The sequence below is a fragment of the Dasypus novemcinctus genome, chromosome 15, assembly GCF_030445035.2.
Source record: "Dasypus novemcinctus isolate mDasNov1 chromosome 15, mDasNov1.1.hap2, whole genome shotgun sequence".
Lineage (NCBI taxonomy): Eukaryota > Metazoa > Chordata > Mammalia > Cingulata > Dasypodidae > Dasypus > Dasypus novemcinctus.
Genome location: NC_080687.1, coordinates 96627914 through 96642458, shown reverse-complemented (window position 1 = coordinate 96642458; position 14545 = coordinate 96627914).

Below are 14545 nucleotides of genomic sequence, written 5' to 3'. Positions count from 1 at the left end.
GGGCAGGGCATACGGTCCACATTTTACAAAGCAGGAGAAAGTGAAGCTTAAAGAAGTTACTGACTGGTCTAAAATCACAAGGCTAGTAGGGCAGACCCAAGTCTGCAATCCCTACTCCAAATTCAGGGATGTCTCTGTTCTTCCCACCTGCAACTCGCTCAGGGCACATTGGCACAGATGGGACACTCAAAGCTGACCTTTTCACAGCAGGCCTTTCCACTCCTAGTGTTTTAAAGAAAGAAATTTCCCTATCTTGAGACCTGCTATGGGCCTCAAGGAAAAGGCTTTCAGAAATTAGTAAGATTATGTTTAATTACTGGAAATTAATTGCTTCCATCCTCCCCTCTGTAATGGTAGGGCAAGCTCTCTGCAACTCAGAGAGCTTGCAGCCTCCAACAGTCCGAACAGATGATGGGGGATGAGAAACACCAAGTGCAGCGAAACACAGAGCGCAGCTAATTCTGAACCAAGCGCCATTTCCATTCTCTGGACCTTGGGTTTTGTTTTCACAAATGCAATAGAAGTTTGCTTTTGCCTTATTTGTCTGTTCCCTTATGTAACTGACCTTAAGCGATTGTATAACAGTGCAAGGCTGTGATTCAGTGCCCTGTTCTTTCCTACTTAGTATTATTAGAAGCTATTGGAGCAACACTGCTGGTGCTCTCTAAAAAGGAATCTTTTAATATTCTATTTAAAGAGCTTGTTGTGTTTTCCTGTGAAAAGGAATGAGAGATAAAATTGTCACATATAAGATCACTAAATGGGAAGCATTGATTTTTATGAAAAATGTTGTCTCCAGAAGGTTTTGTGTGGTGGAGAGCGAAGAAAAAACATTTGGAATAATTAACACACGATACATGCCCAACTTGTGTGCCACAGATAGTATGTTTTCAAAGACATATTCATGGACAAGGTAGAGTCATCTTCTTAAAATTCCTATTGAAAGTGGTATGAAAAGAGGAACATAAATAGTATTCATAAGTGCCGCTGAATTATAAATATGAAACAATTTTGCATTGGAATTTCTCCCTAAGAATTCAACCATAGCCCATGTGAAAATACTTTGAAAATGGAAAAAATATTTCTTCACTGACCAGAGAGTACCATTAAAATTGGTTGGTATGCTTCACAGGAAATAAAATTGCAATATCCAAAAGAAGCAACTTATAAAACCAACTAACAGCAAAAAAACTGCTAATATAACAAATTTGCCACATTGCTTTGTTTTTCTTTGTCTTTCAGTTGCTACACACCAATGCCAATATATAAAGGGACAGAGGCAGGGACTTTCTTCCCTCCCTAAAACTCACCCACTTTCCTGAAGCAGGCACTGGACATTTGTCACCACTCCAGACTTGTATCCTGAACGTCCAGACCCTTGCCAAAACCTTCATTTTTCACCTTTCAGCCTTCCTCAGATTTTCCCTCTTGTTTAAGCAATTCCAATCTGTGAGAAATTTATCCCAAACAACAGATCAATGAAGTTTTTGGTGATTTACATAATCAACAGCTTCTACTTCAAGGAAAAGCCCTTCTTCCCTTTTGCTTCACCCTCACTGCTCCCCACCCTATCCACAGAAACAGTACCTTACCCATTTGGGGGTGTATCTGAACCACAAATCAAAGATAATCTACAAATGTTTAAAATTAGCACTGAAACAGTAATAGAAAAGTAATTGTCTCTCAGGAAAATCCTCCAACATTGAGAAGAAATTCTACTTTAAACTTCTGAGGGATTAATCTGAAAAGTTCTACCAAAAGTGAAGATTTTACTAGTTTCTACTTTCTTTCTCAACATTCAGACTAGTTCATTATGGAGTATGAGGCCATCTCTGTTTTAGAAACTGAGCTCCTCTTTCATCTTCTGGAAACTCATATCTAAGCTGCAGATAAGCTGGAGAACCCGTAGAGGAAAGCAAGGAGAATGACTCATGGCTTAGATGACATGATTCGTTTTAGGGGAGGTTATAGAAATTTTAATGTTTGTAAATTGTCATAGCAAATTTAAGGGACTTTCATGGCCACAGGTATCATGAGTAAAAATGTGAGAAAGGCACATGCACATCTTACCTGAATTTTTTAAAAATTAAAGAAGAATGGTGTTTGTCTTTTGTCAAAAGAAAAAAAAAATTCAAACTTCATGTTTTCTTTCTCTCAGTGCCCACATTTGATCATCTTGACACTTCCATCTTCATAGGTGAAAATAAAAAATTTCTGTTGAAAAATAAAAACACAACAAACAAAAGCACAGTTTACCTGCATATCAAGCCCCTAACCAAGATTCAAATATAAGATTTTTACAGACAGGATCCCACAGGTCACATATGCTAGCGTAGATTTATCAGAGTAAAATTGGTTGAAAATGGTAGAACAAGAAAAATGACTTCTCTTGACTCATAAGTAACTCCCCAAAAAACGATACTTTATCTGAAATCTCTTTAAAATAACCCATGGGAAGAAAGAGATATAAAATAAGATTGGCCACGAGATGATAACTGATTTAAACTGGGGGATGTGTACATATGGTTTCATTATATTCTTTTCTCTACTTTTGTGTATATTTGAAAATATCCATAATAAAATGTAAAAAAATAGTAATTTGATAAATATAAAGAGAGCAAGGTTGAGATCTGCATTTAATACCAGGACAGTTGACTAGGAGAATAATTAAAACTGTTAAAATGGTCTTTATGTCAATCGATTTTCTTAATACCAAAAATATGTCTGGCGCCAATCCACATATGGTGCCTGTGTGCTAAGAGTAAACTAAAGATTATTATTATTTTTTAAAGATTTGTTTTTTATTTATTTCTCTCCCCTTACCCGCACCCCCCCCACACACACACACACTGTCTGCTCTCTGTGTCCATTCTCTGTGTGTTCTTCTGTGTCCGCTTGTATTCTTGTCAGCGGCACCTGGAATCTGTGTCTCTTTTTCTTGCATCATCTTGCTGCGTCAGCTCTCCGTGTGTGTGGTGCCACTCCTGGGCAGGCTGCACATTTTTTGCACAGGATGGCTCTCCTTGCAGGGCGCACTCCTTGCACGTGGGGCTCCCCTACGTGGGGGACACCCCTGTGTGGCAGGGCACTCCTTGCGCACATCAGCACTGCACGTGGTCCAGCTCACCACAGGGGTCAGGAGGCCCTGGGTTTGAACCTTGGACCTCCCATGTGGTAGGCGGATGCTCCATCCATTAAGCCAAATCTGCTTCCCAAAAACTAAAGATTATTAACTTTGATCACCTCACCTTAAATTAGTTGCTCACATTGGTTCCTACTTGTGTATAGGAATGACTCAACTGATCCATCGATTGAAGTGTAAACAATTTCAATCATCTTCCTATCTTCTAAAGAATAGTGTGTGATGTAGAATAGCTTGAGGAAGATTAAGTCCTGTGCTCAACCTTCACACTTCACCACGGAAAATATTATACCTGCTTTCTGTGAGACAATTCTCCATGGCTCTCTGGTGTGTCTGCATGTCTTGCAAGCAGAGGCACTGACTCTTTTGCTACAATCTTTTCAAGGATCTTTGTATAGGAACCGCATTGAAAGATGGAGATAAGTGTTATCCTCCATTACAGTGTGTGGACATGCTTACTTTCCACAATAAAATGTCTGGGTTCCCTAAACTCAGGGTTCTTCTCTTCTACCATAATGAGCTGCCCCAGCAAGTATCATCTGACCCTCTTCAGAATGTCCTGTGGGAACTGGAACTCAGGGAACAGACAGAAAATGTGCTGATGCTCATGCTGCTTGCTGTGCCACAAAAACTAAAGCTCTTTGTCTCTGATCCAAGAGTCTTTTGTGTTTTGCTAGCATTCTTGAAAGAGTAACAGGATAACCTACAAGTAGTTACAAGTAGGGTAAAACCCTCTTCACAGATCTGATCCTGTTAAAAGTGAAGCTGCAAATATGGGGTGCCTAATGAGGACTTGTATTAAGACAGTTTCAGCTGAGTTCTTTGGGAAGAACTCCATTTATCGATGCCTGACAAGAAAGCCAGGGGATGGGCTGGGCTGCGTCGTGGATATCATCCACGCTGACCCTCACAGTGTCTTGTTTCCCTGCCAGCTACATAGGCAGGTGCTCAATAAATGTTTCCTAAACTGAAATGCTTGTTAAAATTCCAGGTGGATCTTAATGGATTGAGTAATGAAAAGTCACATACAGAGATTCAATAGTTTTGAAGAAAATTTGTGAAATTTTCTTTGTTTTTACGCTAGAAAATAAGAGAGTTTCGATACTTATATCATGTATATAACATGTAAAATGCCTTCCCCCTCTTTTTCTGTTTAATCTTTGAAGAACTCCTGATTTTAAAAAAATAATAATTTAAAAATCAAAATTGTTACCATAAGCACTGCTTATTATTTAGGATTTAAATAATTAAAATTTTAAAATTATACCAAAAGCAAACTCTAATGTATTATTTCAAAAAATTTACCCTGTTCTCACACAGCTAAAATGTTCCAAATTTCTTTGTATAAACAGATAAACAAAATCTTCTAAATAATTCAGAGACAACACAGAGCATGGGTTCAGTTCAGGAGTGGTGTTTCAGCAATGCTGATAAATACCCGAGATGACTTTTATTATCCACAATGAATAAATGTGGGTTATTCCACAATGAAAATATGCAACCCTTCCTGATGGGTTAATGAGCAGATTAATTTGAGAACATAAAAAGGGAAAAATAAAGATGGCTTGACTTCAAGTTTATCTATCATGGTACTTTTTTTGGCATAGGTTCATTTCCCAGAATACCATATCTAGATCTGATGATGTCATTGGAAAAAAAAAAGAAAAAGAAAACCTTAATTATCAGGAAAGCCTGTCACCTTTAATGAGAGATTTTTGGGGTGTATGAAGTTGTTTATATGGGTCAACTAGCAATTGGCTTATGAACCTGCTTTTTCTATCAAAGGGATCTGTAAAGATGGGATATTAATACATGTTAATGAATGCTTCTCTGGGTAAAAAAAAGAGGTGACAATAACAATGACCATCAAAAAAATATGACTTTGGCCATTTTATTCTATATTTAAAAATGCAACTGTGTCATTTCTTGGGAATTGTCCTAAACAGATTTTTGACTGATAAATGATTCCATGTATAAGCAATAAACCCTTTGAAGAAACTCAGATTAAAAATTCACGGTTTGAAAAACTGAAAAGATAGAGAAAAAAAATTCATGATTTGAATCATTACCAGGATTCCAGCTTTAGCAACTGGTGGATTATTTACTAAACTGGGGAATATTGAAGGAAGAACAGTGGCAGAGAGAGGAGAGAAAGTGCTTATGAAATATCCAAGAGAAGATGAAATATTAAATATTTCAAGTAAATATGAAATATCCAGGTGAAAATGACTTGCACCATAGAAATGCCTCAACTGAAGATAATTTGACATCTGCCAAAATACAGATTGTATCTAAATCTCTGAGAATGAATGAAATTATTTAGGTGGAGAAAGAGAGAGAGAAGAGAAAGGGTTCTATACTAAGTGTTTTACAAAACTCCAGTTTTGAAGTGTAGTGTGGGGAGAAAAAGCAAGGAAACAGAGAAGGGTAAGCAGAAAACAAGGAGGTGTTTCCAAAGATGGAAAATCAATGTTGACAGCAGAATAAGAACTTAAAGCGTTTTGAGAAACAGAAAGTAGCTGTGACCTTGGAAGAAAGGTCTATTTGCAGAGAGAAGAAAGAATATATTGAGCTGGAAGTCAAACAGAAGATCTGAGCATAGCAAGAGAATCTGGAGACATTTTTGAGAATTTAAGCATCCATTGTATGGCGTTTGTTTTAGCAGCTAGGAAGCTAAAGGAGTCGCCATGTCACTGGGGGACATACACGGAGCTAGTGCAATAGTGTGTCATAAAATAGACAGGCCAAGCCTCCGAATGTCTGTCCCAGTGCACACTCAGGGCTTCTTGTCTAGAGTCCCTTTTTTTCCTGTGATAATCAGGATGCAAGGACCATGTGACCCACCCCTCTGGTGGCAACCAATTTCTGCAGGGTCGGCTTGTTACTCAAGGGCAGCTGACCCATTAGCGGACAGGTATCCTATATTGCAGATGGGCTTGATGATCTGCCTAACAGGAATATAAGGTAGTGTACAGTTTGAACAATCATATATTCTTTTTGTGACTTTTAATTCAAAATAAAAAAGAGAGGGAGTTCTGAGCTGTTGGTAGAAAAGGCAGAAGCCAAACGGCATACAAAGAGAAGCAGGGCATTAGCACAGAGATCCATGAATTCCTACTGCAGTGAAATAAACCAGTTATAAGAACTGCATTGGGCATTGAAGGACATTATAATTCCCGGGTGTGGGTGTATGGCTCTTCCTGACTTCCTGTAAGGCCTGAATTTATGTCTGTAAATATCTGAGTGCATTTCTTGTCAGCATCCTATGAATTCTGGGAGTCTCTTCATTCATAGAAAAATGTTGCCAATTAAGGGCAACATTCAGCTACCTTCTTGGGGTAAACTTTGACATTGGTGGCCCCTGTGGAAACCCACCACCCAGAAGGTGTGGTGTTGTGTCACCTGCTCCTTCATTGACTCTGGGATTTTCCTGTGTGGACCATGGGACATTAGCAAGCATGATGCAAACTGAGATTTGATAAAGGCTTGCACACAGAGGCTTGTCCACCTGGAAAACGTGCTCTTGAAAGCTAGCCGCCATGTTGTAAAGGAGCTCAGGCAAGACCAGTGAATGATGAGAGAGCATCTGAAGGGAATCCCTGGAGGAGGAGAGGCCATCCTTAATGTTCCAATGCCCGCTGCGTTCCCAGCTGAATGTGTCTCCTAACTGACCTTGAGTACACCATTGAGATGAGCCCAGTCAATCCACAGAACCCTGAGAAATAATACATTTGCTGTTTTAAGCCATTGCATTTTTGCAGATAGTTTGTCACATAGCCATTGATAAGTGAAGTGTCTAATAACTTGGAAATAATAAATAGCCACCATGCTCCAAAGACAAAGGCAGAATGGATTAGGAGTCAGAAATTCCTGAATTTGAGTTCTTACTACACCACTGCTCAAGTAAGATTTTCTGACCCCACTTTCCTTTTCTATGAAATGGGAATCAGCCTCTTTGTCTTGCCTGCCCTAAGGGATTGGATTGTCCTCAAGCACAGTGAGGGTTCAGCAAACACTATTGTACTAAATAAATCAATGAGTGCTAGTTAAATATAAATACTCTTAGGAACTCTCAATAATCATATAAATATCCGATGCTGCTGTTAAAGTTCCATGAGCAGGGAAGAAAGCCCATTATTAATGACATGGAGTCTCAACCTCAAGCACATATGACATTTCAGATAAGTTGTACTATATATGTGCTTTATGCTTCTTAGCTTTGCAACACAACTATTATTTGCATGGTCAGGACTTTCTGAGCAAAGAGTGCTAGAACCTAGGTTAAAGGATGAAGAATAGAAAATAAGTCTTGAAAGTTACAGAGCTCTCTGGAGAAATTTTCAGGTTTATCTCTCATAGACCCATTCATTTGTTACATTCCAAAGGAGAATAGACATGGGGACATTAGGCTAAAGCTTTCTTTCCTCTCTTTCACTCTTTGTCTCTGTCTGTCTTTCTCTCTCTTATTCTCTCTCTCTCTCTCTCTCTCTGAAGAAAGGCAGCTGTGCAAGTAGCTCCTATACAAGCTCCAAAATCCATAACTTCGGAGTCCTCTCCTGGGACACAGAACCCTTGTATGTGCAGGTACATCTGCCCCATGGGCTAATGAGGCATGGGGAACTGTCACAAGATGTTCTGTAAGTAAATGCTCTATTCTTCGATCAATGTTTCCTGTCAGGATAAAATAAGTATATTTAGATATAAACACTTAACAATTAGAGGCTACAATCTCAAGATTCAAGTTTCTATAACTATTAAAGGTCAAGCATCTAAAGAAAAGTAGGGGAAATATACTTAAAAGAAATTACCTTGTCTCTAAAGTGAGACAAGTCTGCTAGTTTTGGCTGTCCTTATAACACTTTATACAACTTTTTTGCTTCTTCAACTCTTATGCAAAATCTTACGGGACTTTTGCTTAAGCAGCTATATTAGTCAGCCAAAGGAGTGCTGATGCAAACTACCAGAAATTGCTTGGCTTTTATAGAGGGTATTTATTTGGGGTAGGAGTTTACAGAGACAAGACCATAAAGCATAAGTTACTTCCCTCACCAAAGTCTATTTTCACATGTTGGAGCAAGATGGCTGCCGACGTCTGTGAAGGTTCAGGCTTCCTGGGTTCCTCTGGGCTCAGCTCTTCTGTTTTCTCCACAAGGTCAGCTATAGACTATGAGGTTCTTTAGGCTTTACCTCTCTCCACAAGGTCAGCTGTAGACTATCAGGAGAACAGCTCTGTCTCTCTCCCTGGGGCTCCAACTTCAGCATCAAACTCCCAACATCAAAACGCCAACATTAAAAGCCCTTAACTCTGTCCTTTGCCATACCTTTTATTTGTGAGTCCCCACCCTTTGGTGCCCTACTGGCACAAGAGATTTACATGATTACTCGATCAAGGAAACCTATGAATCCAGTATAATCTAATATGCCCAGAGGAAAAGATCAGTTTACAAACATAATCCAATATTTCTTTTTGGAATTCATCAATAATATCAAACTGCTACAGCAACCACTTATGTCTTTGAGCAAGTCTCTAATGAAAAAAAAATAATGAAATTAAAGAGCTGCTGAAATAAATTCACTAAAAGATAAAGTATATCCTTACATCTTCTGATGAACTTAGTATTGATGGTAGATGTACACTGGTGGTTCGAAGCTGTATATATGCAAAGAAAAAGTGTTCTTAAATCTAATCCATTCCTGTGAGTATGAACCCATTGTAAGTAGGACCTCTTGATGAGATTACTCCAATTAAGGTGTGGCTCACCTCAATAAGGACAGGTCTTAATCCTATTACGGAGTCCTTTATAAAAGAATGAAATTCAAATATATATAGAGAGAAAGCCATGGAAGCAAGAAGTTGAAATCAAGAACACCATGAAGAGAAGGGAGAGACTAGCAGATAACGCCGTGCCATGTGGCAGAGGAGCCAAGAGCTGCCAGCAGCCAGTCTTCACGAAGAAGCATTGCCTTGATGATGACTTGATTTGAACATTCTCCTGGTCTCAAAACCATGAGCAAATACCTTCCCATTGTCTAACCCAACCTATTTCATGACATTTCCCTGAGCAACCTAGGAAACTAAAACATACAACAAGATGAATTTCTAAGGGATAGAAATCCATTTTCCACCTACCGACTATGCATACCTCTAAAGCTTCTCTCACAAAGTCTGAGTTTGAGAGGACCTCGGGACCTTTAAACTAACCATCTACTATCTGATATCCTTGCAGATGGACATGCAGACTGAACAAATGAAAGGAGATCATTATCTTGTAAACCCACATATTCTAACACTAGGACTCTAGTATTAGAAAATCCACCTCCCTATAAATTACAACTATTGGTGCTAAGTCTGGCCTATGGATCATACAATTAAGTATTTTTCACTCAAAAACTCTTCAAATATTTGAAGCTTGTTGCCCTGTCTAATTCAGTTATTCATTGATTTTAACACCTAAATCAGTGTTCCTCCATTCTCTTCTCAATGAAAGCTCTCTACATCCTGGATTCATCCAGTGATGCCCCAGATCTACACTGAGATCAAACTCTACTTCAGCATCTGTGTTAAGCCATTTTACCTTCAGGCATTATAGACACATTGCTCCAGAACTATGACCTTGTCAGAGTTGAGGATGTTTAAAAGTAAATTATTGGCTACAAAGTATTAAATGAAACCTGAAAAAATGGAAATTAATAAAAGTTATATTAGATATCTGCAAAACACATCATTATGCCTGCTTCATTAATTATTAAATTTAAGATTGAATAAAAAAACATTACATATAAAAACAATCTGTAGGTTAGTTTTATTTTTTAACTTCTCAATAATTTAAAAGTATGTGTAATGATTGCCAAGAAATGAGAGCTAATCATAAATTAGAGTTATTATAGCAAAATCATTTCAACAGCAAAAATCCTAAAAATGTTTATAAAATATAAACATTTATAATGTTAGTGATTATTACATTTTAACTGAAGGCTGGGGACTTATGCAGAATTACAAGGGCCTTTAAAGGTCTTAAAAAGTGGTCCTTAAGATTGTAAACTACAACCTCAATAGGAAATACTCCGGGGAGGTATTAGAAATGCTGTGTCTTAGGCCCTTACTAAATTCATAGTCTGAAGTTTCACTACTACCACTTTTAACCACAACTTTCCAGACCATCTTTGCAGCTTCTCCTTATGAATTAATCACCATCAACTCTGACTTCTGAACCTTATCCTACTTCTTCAAGCTCCCAGTCCCTTGAATCCATATTCCTCTCAAGACTGTATGCAGTCAGCCCTTACATAACTGTTATCAAGCCCTGAGTTCAGATCATGATCAACACATCACCATCAATTGAAAATATATCCGCAGGAAAAACCAACATAAAAATAACTGCAAAGTGAATTGTTAAAATAATTCCTGGATCCCTCATGCTAAAATACCAGCTGGAATTGCCTATGCCACAAATGGAAGCTCTGCTGCCCCGAGTTCAGAAGTGAACCTAATTCCTAAAAGGAAAAGGAGCCTGTCCGTAACTTGTAGCAAAACAAACCTGTCTCTAGAGTGAGGGTGTTCCAGCTTCAAGACCCTTAAGTAAGGAGATTCCCGTTCCTTGTGTCAAATAAGTAAATGGGGAATGCAAACGTCTTTTAAAGACTGATCACCAAGCCAAGGAACATTGTCATTTTTTTTTCTAGTGATAGCTTTTGGTTAGTCATTTTTCTAAAAATGATTCTAGTACTTGCTGTGCCTTAAATGGTCTCCCAAGAGCCTGAAATAGGGACTGAGTCACCTTAAATATTACTGGGGTGTGACTTCGAGGCCAAGAATTATAACATTCAATAAATATTAATGAATTTTAATGTAACTCTCAAAAAATACTCCTATAGAATATTCAGCTTATCTGATTTTTATATCATTTCCTACAGGAGATGAAATTTTAGACACTGCCAACAATGATCAAATACCAGTATCTGAAGGGATGAAACATTTATCGTTATGGGACTGCGTGTAAAAAATAGCAACTTACTCTTTCTTAAATTAAAATCAACTTATTTGAAATAAAATATATCCTTGTAAGGCCTTGATGCTAAAAAAAAAAGTGTTGGGGAAGATTTGTAATATTAGACTTGTCAATTTATCTGTCCTTTGCTAAAAATAAGCCTAGCAGAGTGTTAAAAGACAACTTTCGCAGCAGAGTTTAACATAATTACTGAATCTTCAGAATGGAACATTCATAAAAACCACTGGCCACATGCCTGGGCCCATATAGAAATTGGGTCTGGTTCCATGTAAGGATTCCATTTTTAACACAGCCAACTAATGTTGCTATAGATTAGTGAACCCTAGATGAGCTATAGATAATGGGTATTTTTATGCATAAACTCACAATGACAAAAAATCATGAGACAATAATAACAGATTTTTGGAAGCTGGCAAGCAAATGGACAAGTGGCAACTCGCTTGGCAGAACTGAAAGAGACAAAAACAAAAAACAAATCCTAAACTGGCAATGGAAAGGGCTAAGAACTAACCTGATCAATGCCGCAGAATGTTCAAAAGGCTGTGAATTCAGCTCCTCCTAGGGCAAGTGCATAAGGAAGATGCCGTGATGAGGAAGACTGGTTAAAAGATATTTGAGAAGCAATTAGGTCCCTAGAGCCTGTATCCACTTCATGATGCTGTGAAGTTGGGGGTTCCTTTGGCTTTGCCCAGGCTGCTTGGGACGAGGGGCTAGACGGAAGCACAGCGGGCGCGAAGAATGCTGCGGAGACGGCAAGTGGTGGCAATGTGCAGTCTGCTTTATTCAGGAAGTGCTGGACAATATATATTGTGGGGTGAGGGGACGGGGCAGGCAGGAGCCGGCGTGTGGGGCGTTGGTTGGTCGGGGCTGGTGGGAGTTAGGCGATGTGAAAGTTGGCCGGCGGGGATTGGCGGGTGGTCGTTGGAGGGCGTGGCCCCGGCGAGGGGGAAGAGGGGGAGGCAGTAGGTCGGGCTCGGCGGTGAGGCAGGAACGGTCGGGAGGGCGTGGCTCGCCCGTACCTCAGTGAAGAGCCGGCGGCCCGTTCGCCAGACAGGGAGGGCGGGACTCGCCCATGCCCCTGCGGAGAGCAGGAAGCCCGTCCGTTCTACCAGTTCCCTTGGCCCCCCGCAGCTCGCCTAGATAGCCTTCCCTCAATGCTGGGCAGTTGCCTCTCCCTGGTACACCAGAAGAGTGGACATTTATTCTCTGGAAAGAGCACAGCAGAGGGTCTCTGGACTGAGGGGACCACATGATGCACAGAGGAGGAGGAGAAGAGCTGACTGCCAGCAGGGGAGTTCAGCAAACTTTGACATATTGAACGTTGATGTCCCCAAGTTGATTTCCCCACTGGCTTCCAGAACAATGTCAGCCCTGTCTTCACCCTACAGCCAAGATACAAGAATCATCTATGGGGAATGAGACCAATCTAACAGGATATATTTAAATTTACCAGCACCCACCTCTGTGGTTTCCTCCACAGCCAGATGACCCTACAGTGAGGGTCACCAAGAAAAGATTCAGCCACATGCTCTGAGCTTTTGAGCATCATTTTTAGCTCGCACTCTTAAATATGAACAGACAGCCTTCCTGAGAGGTTCTTACAGACCTCTCAGGAAAGCCTCCAAGAAACTTGACCAGCAATGGTTTCAGCTTCCCTTTAGGTTGACTAAACTTAGACAGGCTTGCCCCTGGCTCCAGGCCCCTGAATCCCTCTCAGCCCTGCCCTTACACAATCCAGACTCCCAGGTAGTTCCTTATCACCCTCTTCCTCTCTCCTGATCTTTATAGACTCCAGGTAGCCTATCATGAAGAAAAACATTCCAAAATGAACAGATCTAATCGCAACCTCAGTAAATCACTCACACATCCCGGTGATCAACCTCCCTGTCATCTTCTTACACTTCTACACTAACCCCTCCCAACCCTCAAAAAGCTGGCTCTCTTTTGTCTCAAAGGAGTTGAGCTCTACTTTCTCTCCTCTATCATGGAACCTATACATAAAGTCATCCTTGCCTGCTTCACATTATCTGGTAGGGGTTTTTTCTTTTTCTTTTTTTCTTTTTCCACAAAACAAAAAAAAAGAAAGTCACTTAGCAGAAATGGCAGCTATCAGGAGAAAAGAAAATTTCAAAAGCATTATCATCATTATCCTTAGATATATAAGAAAAAAAAAACCATTGCATCCATAAAACAAGATTATCTATAAAGAAATATTTAGAGGGAAACGGACATGGCCCAGTGGTTAGGGCGTCCATCTACCACATGGGAGGTCCACGGTTCAAACCCCGGGCCTCCTTGACCCGTGTGGAGCTGGCCCATGCGCGGTGCTGATGTGCGCAAGGAGTGCCCTGCCACGCAGGGGTGTCCCCGCGTAGGGGAGCCCCACACGCAAGGAGTGCACCCATAAGGAGAGCCGCCCAGGGCGAAAGAAAGTGCAGCCTGCCCAGGAATGGCGCCGCCCACACTTCCCGTGCCGCTGACTACAACAGAAGCGGACAAAGAAACAAGACGCAGCAAATAGACACAGAGAACAGACAACCGGGGGGTGGGGGGAATTAAATACATAAATAAATCTTAAATTAAAAAAAAAAAGAAATATTTAGAATAACAATTCCCAAACTTTCCAGTCTAAGGACACCTTAAGACTCTTAAATATTATTGAGAGTCCCCAGAAGTTTTTGTTTATGTTGAGTTATAGCAATTGGTATTTTTTAAATTCTATTGATTCAATTAAAAATAACAAAAATAAACCCATTAATATAAATACACTTTTTATGGAAAAATATTATATTTTCAAAAACAAGGAAATTTAGTGAAAAATTTTAGTGGCTTTGTTTTACATTTTTGCAAATCTCTTAAATGCCTGGCTTACTAAAAGGCAGCTGGATTCTCATATCTGTTTCTGCAATCCATCTGTTGCAATATTACACTTCAACTCACCTCTGGAAAACTGTATGTTCATGAGAGAAAAAGACAAAAAAGGTCTTAGAAATATTATAAAAATTTTGACGTCATTGACCCTCTGTAAACCAGGGACCCATGGTAATGAATAATAGAAAATTTTTTTAAAAAGTCAAAGAAAGATTGGAATAGAGAATTTGAGAAAAATTGCAAAAAATAGACAAGAAAAGATTTTTTAAAAATAGAAGTACTTTTAAAAATAAAGAACCAGATGGTCCAATATTTGCATGATAAGAAATTTTAGAAAGAGTAAACAGAGAAAAGGATATCGAGAAATGGTTCAAGGAAATTATCCAGAACTGAAGACAAGATTTCCAGGTCAAAAAGTCCCATCGATTACCCAAGTGAGTAAAAATAATCTCACACACATTTACATCATTGGAGACATTTCAATGCCAGGGCTAATGAGCCTCCAGAGAAAGAGAAAAAAAAA